This window comes from Pteropus vampyrus, unplaced genomic scaffold (genome assembly GCF_000151845.1).
Source record: "Pteropus vampyrus isolate Shadow unplaced genomic scaffold, Pvam_2.0 Scaffold335, whole genome shotgun sequence".
Lineage (NCBI taxonomy): Eukaryota > Metazoa > Chordata > Mammalia > Chiroptera > Pteropodidae > Pteropus > Pteropus vampyrus.
Window position 1 is genome coordinate 2,709,833 of NW_011889116.1, and position 12,625 is coordinate 2,722,457.

General features: G+C 35.4%; 1 pseudogene; it reads right to left on the minus strand.

The window, feature by feature from the left end:
* Nucleotides 1–3,719: 3,719 nt before the first annotated feature.
* Nucleotides 3,720–3,835, minus strand: LOC111730800 (annotated as a pseudogene).
* Between the last annotated feature and the right edge of the window lie 8,790 nt (nt 3,836–12,625).

Consider the following 12,625-nt stretch of genomic DNA (forward strand, 5'->3'; position numbering starts at 1 on the left):
AGAGAGAGAGAGAGAGAGAGAGAGAGAGAGAGAGAGAAAGAGAGAGTGTTCTTCATCTTATGAATTCATATAACTCATAGAGATTGAGGAATTTCATGGTGCCTGAAACTGTGTTAAGCATTAAGAATTCAATTATGAAGACTTATGGTCAAAATGACATACCTGTGCTCGTCTGCTCTCATGACCACATCAAAATTACAACTAAATTACAGAACAACCTTCATTAGTAGTCACCTGAGGTCTGGCTGAATAGAAGTACTACAACTGGGGACATACATAAGAGGCTACCTCGAGACTAGTAGGAGAGGCAGAAATGTAAAACTGACTGGTTACACAGCTGCATGTGGCGGTTGAAAATTGGGAGAGATATCTCGGCTGCGGAAGTCTCCTTGAAAGAGTGAGGGGTCTTGGTCACACACACACAGGGCTCCCCAGCCCAGGGTTCCAGTGCCATGAAGAGAAGTCCCCACAACCTCTGGCTGTGAAAACCAGTAGAGATTGTGGCTAAGTGAGATGGAGGGCTGCTGAAGTCTCAGACATTCCTCTTAAAGGGCCCATGTGCAGACTTACTCACTGACAGACTCACTTACTCTGAGCATCAGTGATCATGAAGATGCTCAAAAGTGTCAGGGACATATGAAAATAAACTAAATTGTCTGGCTTTAGGGCAAGGGCTGGAGGGGCAGCTTTCTTCCAGATAGAAGTGCTGGCAGAATCTTATATCCCACTGTTGAGCCTTCCTGCCTCCCAGCATGCAGACACAGGAAGCAGTCATATCTGAGTCTCCATCAACTGGGCTAATACAAGTCACCCTGCCCAGGTGATTCCCTGTGACCCGTCTTTCCCAAATTGCAGGTGCACCCAAGTCACCTCCAGTGGCTTTTCCATTCAAATGGCCTGTCTTAGTTCAGGACTTTCCTAAAATCTCTCAAAAGTTCATAAAACCTAAACAAGTAGCATCTATCCTCAGCATGCCCAGTACCTCTTGTAGAGCAGCCTCAAACCTGGCACTAACAGCAACAGGTCTTGGTTTCCAGCTTGGCCACTCAAGGCACCTCTAAGCACAGCATGGATTATGACCATCTGTGGATTGCTTACTGACAATTACCATGTGGTCACAGGCATTTCACCGGCTGCGTCTGAACTTGGTCTGTGGCAGGTTTCCTCATAGGAGGCCTCGGGGTTACCATGGCTAGTGGCTGCCTTCCATAGAGCTGGAGCACCACCTGGGTCTGTATCCGAGGATATCACAACCAAAGAGAAGACTAAGCATGCACCAGAGCCCTGCTAAAGTGAATCCTGCCTTATAGTGTCAGCCCTTCACCACCAGTCCTCACAACCCAACAGCCTGAAGATTAATCCCTCCTACTGACATGCAAACAGCAACTCAGACTCAGTTATAACAGGAAGACACACACAACCCATATAAGTGACACATCTAAGCACCTGACTCAGGGGACCAGGGAAGACTGTGTCACTAGGACCCACAGGACACCTACTACATAAGGCCATTCTACTAAGACTGGGAGACATAGCAGCTCTACCTAATACATAGATGTAGACAAAGAGAGGCAGCTAAAAATGGGGAGACAAAGAAACATGTCCCATATGAAAGAACAGAACAGAGCTCCAGAAAAAGAACTAAATAAAATATAGACAATCTACCAGATGCAGAGTTCTAAACACTGGCTATAAGAATGCTCAATGAACTCATAGAAGAGTGGATGAACTCAGTGAGAACTTTAACAAAGAGAAAACATAAAAATGGAGATAAGGAATGTAAAGTACCAGTCAGTATTGAAGATTACAATAACTGAAATAAAGAATACATTAGAGGGAATCAACAGCAGATTAGATGAAGCAGAGGGTTGAATCAGCAATTTACAAAATAAGGTAGCAGAAAGCACCCAATAGACAGTAACAGGAAAAATAAATTAAAAAATGAGGGTGATTTAGGACCTCTGGGACTACATCAAGCATAGTAGCATTCACATCATAGGTGTACAAGAAGCAAGGAGAAAAAGCAAGGAATTGAAAACCTATTTCAAGAAATAATGATGGAAAACTTCCCTAACATGGTGAAGGAATTAGACACACAAGCTCAAGAAGCTCAGAGAGCTCCAAGTAAGATGAACCAACAGAGTCCCATAGCAAGACACATCATCATTAAAATACCAAAGGTTAAATACAAAGAGAGAATCTTAAAAGCAGCAAGAAAAAAAAAAAAAAAGAATTAGCTACCTATGAGGGAGCTCCATAATACTGTCAGCTGATTTCTTAAATGAAACTTTGCAGGCCAGAGGGATTGACATAAAATATTCTAAGTGATGAAAAGTAAGGACCTACTACCAAGATTACTTTACCCAACTAGGCTATCATTTAGAATCAAAGAACAGATAATAAGCTTCTCAGATGGGAAAAAGCCAAAGGCCTACATTGCCTCTAAACCAGAATTACAGGAAATGGTAGAGGGACATTTTGAAGGAGGAGGGGTGGGGTAAAGGAGGAGGAGGAGGACGGAGAAGAAGGGAGAAGAGAGGAGAAGGGTGGAGGGAGAAGAAGGAATAGAAAAAGATAAAAACATGAATAACAAAATGTCAATAAGGATATATTTATCAATAATTATTTTTAATGTAAATAGATTAAATGCCCCAATCAAAAAATTAGGTGGCTGAATGAATAAGACAAGACCTTTACCTATGCTGCATACAAGACACTCACTTCAGATCAAAAAACACACACAGACCGAAAGTAAAGTGATGAAAAATGATGTTTTATGAAAATAGAAAAAAACAAAAAAATCTGTAGTAGCAATACTATACCAGACAAAATAAAATTTTAAAACAAAGGCTATGACAAGAGACAAAGAAAAACTGAGAAATTCCACTTCTGGGTATTTATCTGAAGAAATCTAAAATACTACTTTGAAAAGAAATGTGCATCCATATGTTCATTGCAGCATTGTTTACAATGCCAAGATATGGAGGCAACCTGGCCATTCCTCAATGGGTAAATGGATGAAAAAGAGGTGGTATACACACACACACACACACACACACACACACACACACACACAATGGAATATTATTTAGCCATAAAAAAATTTAAGAAAATAAGAATGAAATTTTGAGGCTGAAACAACATAGATAGAACCAAAAAGTATTGTGCTGAGTGGAATAAATCAGACAGAAAAAGACAAATGCCATATGATTTCATTTACATGTGGAATCTAAGGAACAAAATAAAGAAACAGAACAGAAACAAACTCATAGATGCAGAAAACATTTTGAGGGTTTTCAAATGGAAGGGATTGGGCAGTGAGTAAAAAATGAGGAAGAGGTTAAGAAGTCCAAACTGGCAGTTACAAAATAGTCATGTGGATGTAAAGTATAGCATAAGGAATATAGTCAATATTATTGTAATAACTATGTATGGTGTCAGATAGGTACTAGATTTATCAAGATGATCACTTCGTAAGTTATCTAAATGTCTAATCACTATGTTATGTACCTGAAACCAATATAATATTGCATGCCAACTGTAATTGAAAAATTTTTAAAAATATTACAAGAAAATAATTTAATTGTAAGATCGATAGATTGTATTTTTATGTTCACAGAGCTTATAGGTTAGCAATAAGACCTACCTGGTTTTCTACTCCTTATTTATTTATTTATTTATTTATTTATTTATTTATTTATTTATTTATTTATTTATTATGCCTACAGCACCTGGTCATCCTAGGTGATCTCCCATCCAAGTACTAACCAGGCCCGACCCTGCTTAGCTTCTGAGATCAGACATCAGGCTTGTTCAGTGTGGCATGGCAGTAGACTATAGACTGTGACTCCACTGGGGTGTGAACCCAGGACCTTCTGCGTGTAAAGCAGATGTGCTAACCTCTACACTATGGAACCACATCCTCTACTCCTTTATTTATTCATTCATTCATTTATCAGGCATTGTGTCAGGCATTGTGTTAGGAACTATGGAAAGTAAATAGCAATTAATATGTTTTGAGCACTTAATGTGCTTCTAGCACTGTTTTTAGTTCATTGTATGGATTTACTCGTGTAATCATTCTAAAAACTATTTGAGATAGGTTCTATTATCATTATCTCACTTTATAAATGAGAAAACTAAGACATTCATAGGTCAAGTAATCTGCCAAATGCCAAAGTGGTAAAGCCAGGCAATTATTCCAGCCTGCACTCACATCTTACAATAATGAGTGAGAAACAGTCTCTGCCTTTAAGGAGCTCATAGCCCAGCAAGACAGACTAAAATTTTAAATCAAACAGTTACAATATATTATGATCTATAATATAGGATTTATATGATATCATGAGAGTATGTTATAGGGCTACCTAACATCTAAGTTGAGATTGAAAGGGTGAGTGTGAGCTATCAAGACAAAGAGAAATAGAATGGGTGTGTGGGTGGTGAGGGAGTGGAGGCTCACTGGAAGAGTATTTCAAGCAAAGGAAAAACATAGGCAAGTGGAAATTAATTTATTATAACCATGATTTTCAGTGTTGTTGAAGAGAGGGTATTGGTTGAGCCTGGAGAATTAGTCAAGTTTTAGATCATGCAAGTTTCTTTAAGTCATTTTAAGAGTTTAGACTTTATTCAAAGTGCTATATGAATCCATAGAACAGATTTAAGTAAAGAAGTGACAGTATTTTACATTTTTCATATCTACATTTTTCTACAAATGTAAAATTTTTATTAGAAACTGCTGTTAGATTCATATATTTACATGTCTATTTATACTGATGGATCAATCATGGTTCTAGAACTTTCAGATGAAACTTTAGAAACAATGTATAGATGCACCTGTGAGTTTAGCTGTCATTAGCAATTTTTATGAAATAATAATTCTACAATCTCAATATTTCTCATCTCTATCCCCTTTATCCTCCTACCATCTCTTGCTCGAATTACTGCAGCACCACCCTAACTGTTTATTTGGGTTCAGTCTTAATCCCTACCAGTCTATTCTCCATAATGCAGTCCAAATTATCTTTATACAATACAAATCTGTCCCTCTTCCTTGATAGCTTTAAAATTCCAATATGCTAGACAAGGTTCTCAAGGACAGTCACAATCTGGGCACTGTTTACTTTGTACATATCCTCATCTCACATTTTACAGGCATATTAAACTTCTCTGAATTACTCATCATTCTCTCATCAGACAGCTCGCCCCAGACTACATTCCTCACCTTGTCATTCTTCAGGTTTATCTTACTTATTACTTCACTCCAAAACTGTTCTCTGAACCCCTCAGATTTTATTGGGGCCTCTTTCCAGCTGTTCCTTGTGCGTACTGTTACCCCCTGCTAGCACAGTATTTACCACACCGCATTGTAATGATATATTCATGTATCTATACTACAGTGGTAGAATTGTGGTCCCAAAAGGGTATGTGCATGTCCTAACCTCTGGAGCCATTGAATGTGACTTTATTTGGAAAAGGGGTCTTTGCAGATAGAATTAAGGATCTCAAGATAAAATTACCCTGGATTACCTGGGTGAACCTAAATCCAGTGCTAAGTGTCTTTATGAAAGACAGAGAGGAGAAGACATAGACAAAGAGGAAAATGCCATTTTGAAGATGAAGGCAGAGACCAAAACATCTGGATCCACCAGACCTGGCAAGAATGAATCCTCTCCTAGAGCCTGCTGAGAGAGTGTAGCTCTGCCAACTCACTTTAATTTCTGCTCTCAGGAAGTGTGAGAAAAAAATTCTGTAGTTTTAAGGCACTAAGTTTGTGGAACGTAATTTGTTATGACAGCCTCAAGAAACTAGTTCACACACCTACACTCCAAAATAATTCTTTGAAGGCAGGGACTGCCATACTCATAATTTACTCACTGTACTCTTAACATCTAACATATGCCTGGCATATAGTGTGCACTTATATTTCTGTAGAATGAGTGATTTAGTGAAGCATTTCAAGTATTATCTTAGTGCACAGAAATCATTAATACTATTCTTTTCACTCTCTTCTAGTTCCAATTAAATCTCTTAATCACCTCATGCTGTTTTCTCAACTTTAATTCTACCTGATAGCTCTTGGAAAATTTTAATAAAAAAATAACAAAATAAACAAACAAAATGAAAACAGACTCCTAGATACAGAGAACAAACTGGTGATTGCCAGATGGGAGTGGGTTTGGGGGCTGGAAGAAAAAGGTGAAGAGATTAAGAAGTACAGACTGGCAGTTACAACGATACTATTTTATATTAGTGTCAGGTATACATCATAGTGGTTAGATATTTACATAATTTATAAAGTCATCCCACTGACTAGTCTAGTGCCCATGTGGCATTATATATACTTATTACTGTATTATTGATTATATTTCCTATGCTGTACTTCACATCCACATGACTGTTTTGTAACTACAAATTTGTACTTAATCCCTTCATCTATGACTCTGTCTGTTTTGTTGGTTTATTTATTTTGTTCCTTAGATTCCACATATAAGTGAGGTCATATGGTATTTGCTATTCTCTGTCCGATGTATTTCACTTAGCATAATACCTTCCAGATCCATCAATGTTGTTGCAAATGGTAAGATTTCAATTTTTTTATTGGCAAGTAATATTCCATTGTGTATAAGTACCACTTCTTCTTTATCCCATTGTTTGTTGATGGGCACTACCATGTTTTGGCTATTGTAAATAATGCTGCAATGAACATAGGATTGCATGTATTTATTCAAATTAGTGTTTCAATTTCTTCAAATAAATACCCAGAAGTGAAATTGTTTCATCATATTGTAGTTCTGTTTTTAATTGTTTTGAGGAAACTTTATACTGTTTCTCATAATGGCTCCACCAATTTGAAATCATATCAACAGTTCATAAGAGTTCCCTTTTCTCCATATCCTCGCCAACACTTGTTTTTTGATTTATTGGTGATAGCCATTCTGACAGGTATAAGGTTATGTCTCATTGTGGTTTTGATTTACATTTCTTTGATGATTAGTGACCTTGAGCTTCTTTTCATATGTCTATTGGCCTTCTGTATGTCCTCTTTGGAAAAATGTCTATTCCAGTCATCTGCTCATTTTTTTCTATTGAATTGTTAGCTTTTATTTTTTGATATTAAGTTGCATGAATTATTTATAAATTTTGGGTATTCACCCCCTATCGGATATATCATTTGTGAATATCTTTTTCAATTCAGTTATTTGTCTTTTTGTTTTGTTGACGGTTTTCTTTGCTGTGCAAAACTTTTTAGTTTTATATAATTCCACTCTTTTTGTTTGTTTGTTTCTCTTGCCTGAAACAATATATCAGAAAAAAATATTACTAAGGGTAAACTTATAGCCTTTAATACCTATGTTTTCTTATAGGAATTTTATAGATTAGGACCTTATATGTAAGTCTTTTATCCATTTTGAGGTTATTCTTGTATATGTTGTAAAAAAGAGGTCTAGTTTCAATTTTTTGTTTGTATATCTGTTCAATTTCTCAACACCATTTGTTTAAAAGACTGTCTTTACCCCATTGTATATTCTTGCCTCTTTTGATTAATTGAACATATAGGCCTAGTTTTATATCTGAGCTCTTATTCCTCTTCCATTGATTTATGTGTCTGGTTTTTTTTTTCTTTATACCAGCCCCATGCTGTTTTAATTACTATAGCCTTGCAGTATAGTTGAATATCAGATAGTGTGATACTTTCAACTTTGTTATTTTTTCTCAAGATTGCTGTGGCTATTGAGGCCTTTTGTGGCTCCATATAAAATTTAGGATTATTTGTTTGAGTTCTGTGAAAAATGTCATTTGTATTACGATAAGGAATGCATTGAATTTACAGATCGCTTTGGGTAGTATGGATATTTTAATAATGTTACATCTTCCTATCCATGAGCATGGTATATACTTCCATTTATTTGTATCTCAATTTTTATCTTTAATGTCTTATAATTTTCTGAATACAAGTTTTTTACCTCTTTAATTAAAATTATTATTAGGTTTACTTTTTTGATGCAATTGTAAATAGGATTGTTTTCTTAATTTCTCCTGTTAATAGTTTATTATTGGTATATAGAAATGCAACCAATCTCTAAATATTAATTTGTATCCTGCTACTTTACTGAATTCATTTATCAATTCTAATAGATTTTTTAGTGGAGTCTTTAGAGTACTTTGTATGTAGTATCATCTCATTTGCAAATAATGAGAGTTTTACTTATTTCTTTCCAATATGAATGTCTTTTATTAGTTTTTCTTGTCTGATTACTGTGGTTAGTACATCCAGTATTCTGTTAAATAGAATTAGTGAAAGTGGGTATCCTTCTCTTGTCTCGATCTTAAGAAAAATGCTTTTAGCTTTTCACTGTTGAATATAATGTTAGCTGTGGGTTTGTCATATATGGCCTTTATTTTTTTATTTTTTTATTTTTTATTAAGTTTATTGGGGTAACACTGGTTAATACAATTATATAATTTTCAGGTGTACATTATAATTTGACATCTGTATATGCTATTGTGTGTTTACCAAAGTCCTGTATCCTTCGGCTACCATATACTTGATACTACTTACCCACTTCAACCACCTCCTATATTTGACCCCCTATAACCATCTACCTACACCCTCCTTCCAACCCTACCCGGTGGTAACCACTAGTCTATAGTCCATGTCCATGTGTCTCTGTTTCTTTGTCTTTCTCATTTGCTGCTTTTAGTTTTATATCCCACATATAAGTGGTATCATGTGATTTTCAACATTTTCTGTCTGGTTTACTTCGCTTAGCATGGTTATCTCGAGGTCCATCCATGTTGTCACAAATGGCAGTATTTCATCTCTTCTTATGGCTCAGTAATATTCCATGGTATGTATGTACCACTGATTCTTTATCCAATCATCTATTGTAGGACACTTCAGTTGCTTCCATGTCCTAGCCACTGTGAATAATGCTGCTATGAACATCGGTGTGCAAATATTATTTTGGATATGGGTTTTCAAGTCTTTGGGGTAAATACCCAGTAGAGGGATTGCTGGATTATATGGTAGATCAATTCTTAGATTTTTGAGGAAGCTTCATACTGTTTTCCATAGTGGCTGTACCAATTTGCAGTTCCACCAGCAGTGTATAAGGTTTCCTTTTATTCCATATCCTCTCCAGCATTTGTTATTATTTGTCTTATTGATTATAACTATTCTAACAGGTGTGAGATGGTATCTCATTGTAGTTTTGATATGCATTTCCCTAATAGCTAGCGATGTTGAGCATCTTTTCAATATTTGTTGGCCATTTGTATGTCTTCTAGGGAGAAGTGTCTGTTCAGGTCCTCTGCCCATTTTCCAATTGGATCATTTGTGCTGTTGTTGTTATTGAGTAGTATGAGTTCTTTGTATATTTTGAATATTAGGCCCTTATCAGAGGTATTGCTTGTAACTATATTTTTCCATTCAGATGGTTGTCTCTTTACCTTGTTGACAAGTTCTTTTGCTGAGCAGGGGCTTTTTAGTTTGATGTAGTTCCATTCATTTATTTTAGCTTTTACTTCCCTTTCTTTTGATGTCAAATTCATAAAATCCTCTTTAAGTCCAACGTCCTTGAGTTTAGTTCCTATGTTTTCATCTATGCAATTTATTGTTTCAGGTCTTATATTCGGGTTCTTAACCCTTTTTGAGTTAATTTTGGTGTGTGATGATAGACAACAGTCTAGTTTCATTCTTTTGCAGGTGGCTTTCCAGTTCTCCCAGCACCATTTATTGAAGAGGCTTTCCTTTCTCCAATGTAAGTTTTTGGCTTTTTTGTTGAAAATTATTTGGCCATATAAATATAGGTTTAATTCTGGACTCTTGATTCTGTTCCACTGGTCTGTGTGCCTGTTTTGCTGCCAATACCATGCCATTTTGATTACCGTTGTTTTGTAGTATAATTTACATTCAGGCGGAGTGATGCCTCCAGCCTCGTTCTTCTTTCTCAGGATGCCTTTGGCAATTTGGTGTCTTTTGTGCTTCCATAAAATCTGATGATTTTTGTTCTATTTTTTTTTTTAAATAGCTGATGGGATTTTGATGGGGATTGCTTTAAATCTGTATATGCTATAGGTACTATGGTCAGTTTAACAATGTTGTTTCTTCCAATCTACGAAAACAGAATGTCTTTTAATATCTTTGTACCTTCTTCAATTTCTTTTAATAGGGTCTTGTAATTTTCATTATATAGGTTCTTCACATGTTTCACTAAATTTATTCCTACGTATTTATTTTTTTGTTGTTGCAATTGCAAAGGGAATTATTTTTTCCACTTCTTTTACTGACACTATATTAGTAGAGTATAAGAATGCTATGAATTTTTGAACGTTGATTTTGTATCCAGAAACTTTACAGTATTTGCTTATTGTATATAGTAGTGTTCTTGTGGAGTCTTTAGGGTTTGTTATACAGAGGATCATGTCATCTGCAAATAGTGACAGTTTGACTTCTTAGTTCCTTTCCGAATGCCTTTTAAATCTTTCTTTTGCCTGATTGCACTCACTTGGACCTCCAATGTTATATTAAATAAAAGTGTTGTAGTGGACAGCCTTGCCTTGTTCCTGATCTTAGAGGGAAGGTTTTTAGTTTTTCACCATTAAGTATACTGTTGGCTGAGGATTTGTCATATATGGCTTTTATTATGTTAAGGTATTTTCCTTCTATACCAATTTTGTTATGTGTTTTGATCATAGATGGATACAGTATCTCGTCAAAGGCTTTTTCTGTATCTATTGGTATGATCATATGATTCTTATTTTTTAATTTGTTTATATAGTGTATCACATTAATCTATTTGTGTATGTTGAACCATCAATGGGCCTCTGGGATGATGCTCACTTGATTGTGGTGTGTAATCTTTTGAATATGTTGCTGTATTCAGTTTGCTAGTATCTTATTTCAGATTTTTGCATCTGTGTTCATGAGAGATATTGGTCTGTAGTTTTCTTTTTTTGTATGTTATCTTTACCAAGTTTTGGTATCAGAGTTATATTGGCCTCATAAAATGAGTTTGAAATTATTGCCTCCTCTTTGATTTTTTTTTGGAAAAGTTTGAAGAGAATAGGTATTAAATCTTCTTTGAATGGTAGAATTCACTGGTGAAGCCATCTGGTCCTGGACTCTTACTTTTTGGTAGGTTTTTGATGATTGTTTCCATTTCCATACTGCTGATCTGTCTATTTAGATTTTCCAGTTTTTCTTGATTCAGTCTAGGAAGGTTGTATTTTTCTAAGTACTGGTCCATTCTTCTAGGTTATTAAATTTGGTGTTATATCTTTTTTCATAGTATTCTTGTATGATTCTTTGTATTTCTGTGGTGTCGGTCGTAATTTCCCTTCTTTCATCCCTGTTTTTGTTTATTTGTGTCCTTTCTCTTTTTTCTTTAGTGAGTGTAGTCAGGAGTTTGTCAATTTTATTAACCTTTTCAAAGAACCAGCTCTTTGCTGCATTTATTTTTTTCTATTGTTTGTTGTTGTTGTTGTTTTGTTGTTTTCGATTTCATTTATTTCTGGTCATATTTGATGATTTCTTTCCTTCTGCTGACTTTAGGCTTCATTTGTTCTCTCTTTTCTAGTTTTTTAAGATGAAGCATTAGGTTGTATATTTGGGCTTGTTCTTATTTTTTGAAGTAGGCCTATAATGATATGAACTTTCCTTTCATGATCGCGTTTGCTACGTCCCAAAAGTTTTGATATGTTTTACTATCATTATCATTTCTTTCTATGTATCTCTTAATCTCTCTTTTTATTTTTCTTTAGCCCAGTTATTGCTCAGTAGCACATTGTTTAATTTTCATGTATTTGTGATACTTCCTGATTGATTTCTGCAGTTGATCTCTAGTGTCAAAGCATTATGATCAGAGAATATGGTTGGTATGATATCGACCCTCTTATATTTCTTGAGGCGATCTCTGTGTCCCAGTGTGTGGTCGATTCCTTAGAATGTTCCACGTGCACTAGCGAAGAATATATAAGCAGCTGTCTTGAGATGGAAGGCTCTGTAAATGTCAATTATGTCCAGGTATTCTAATATGTCATTTAAGGATGTTATTTCTTTGTTGATTTTCTGTTTGGATGATCTGTCCATATCCGACAGTGAGTTATTTAGGTCTCCTTTTACAATAATGTTTTGGTCTGTTTCTCAATTTAGTTCTGTTAGTAATTGCTTTACATATTTCAGGGCTCCCTGATTGGGAGCATAGATATTAATAAGTATTAGGTCTTCTTAGTGCATGATTCCCTTTATCATTATGAAGTGTCCCTCAGTATCTTTCTTTACCTTTTTTATTTTGAAGTCAGTTTCATCTGATATTAGTACCGCTACTCTCTCCATTCTCTGAATGCCATTTGCTTGAAATATCATTTTTCAGCCTTTCACTTTGAGTTTATATTTGTCTTTGGAGCTGGGATGTGTCTTCTTTAAGCAGCATATTGTTGGGTTTTGGTTTTTTATCCATTCTGCAACTCTGTGCCCTTTTATTGGTGAGTTCAGTCCATTTACATTTAGGGTGATTATTGAAATATGAGGTCTTCTTATAGCCATTTTATCTTTTGTTTTCTGGTAGCTCAGTGTTTCCATTGCTTCCTTGTCCTCGTGTTTCTATTTTTTTTTTTTTTT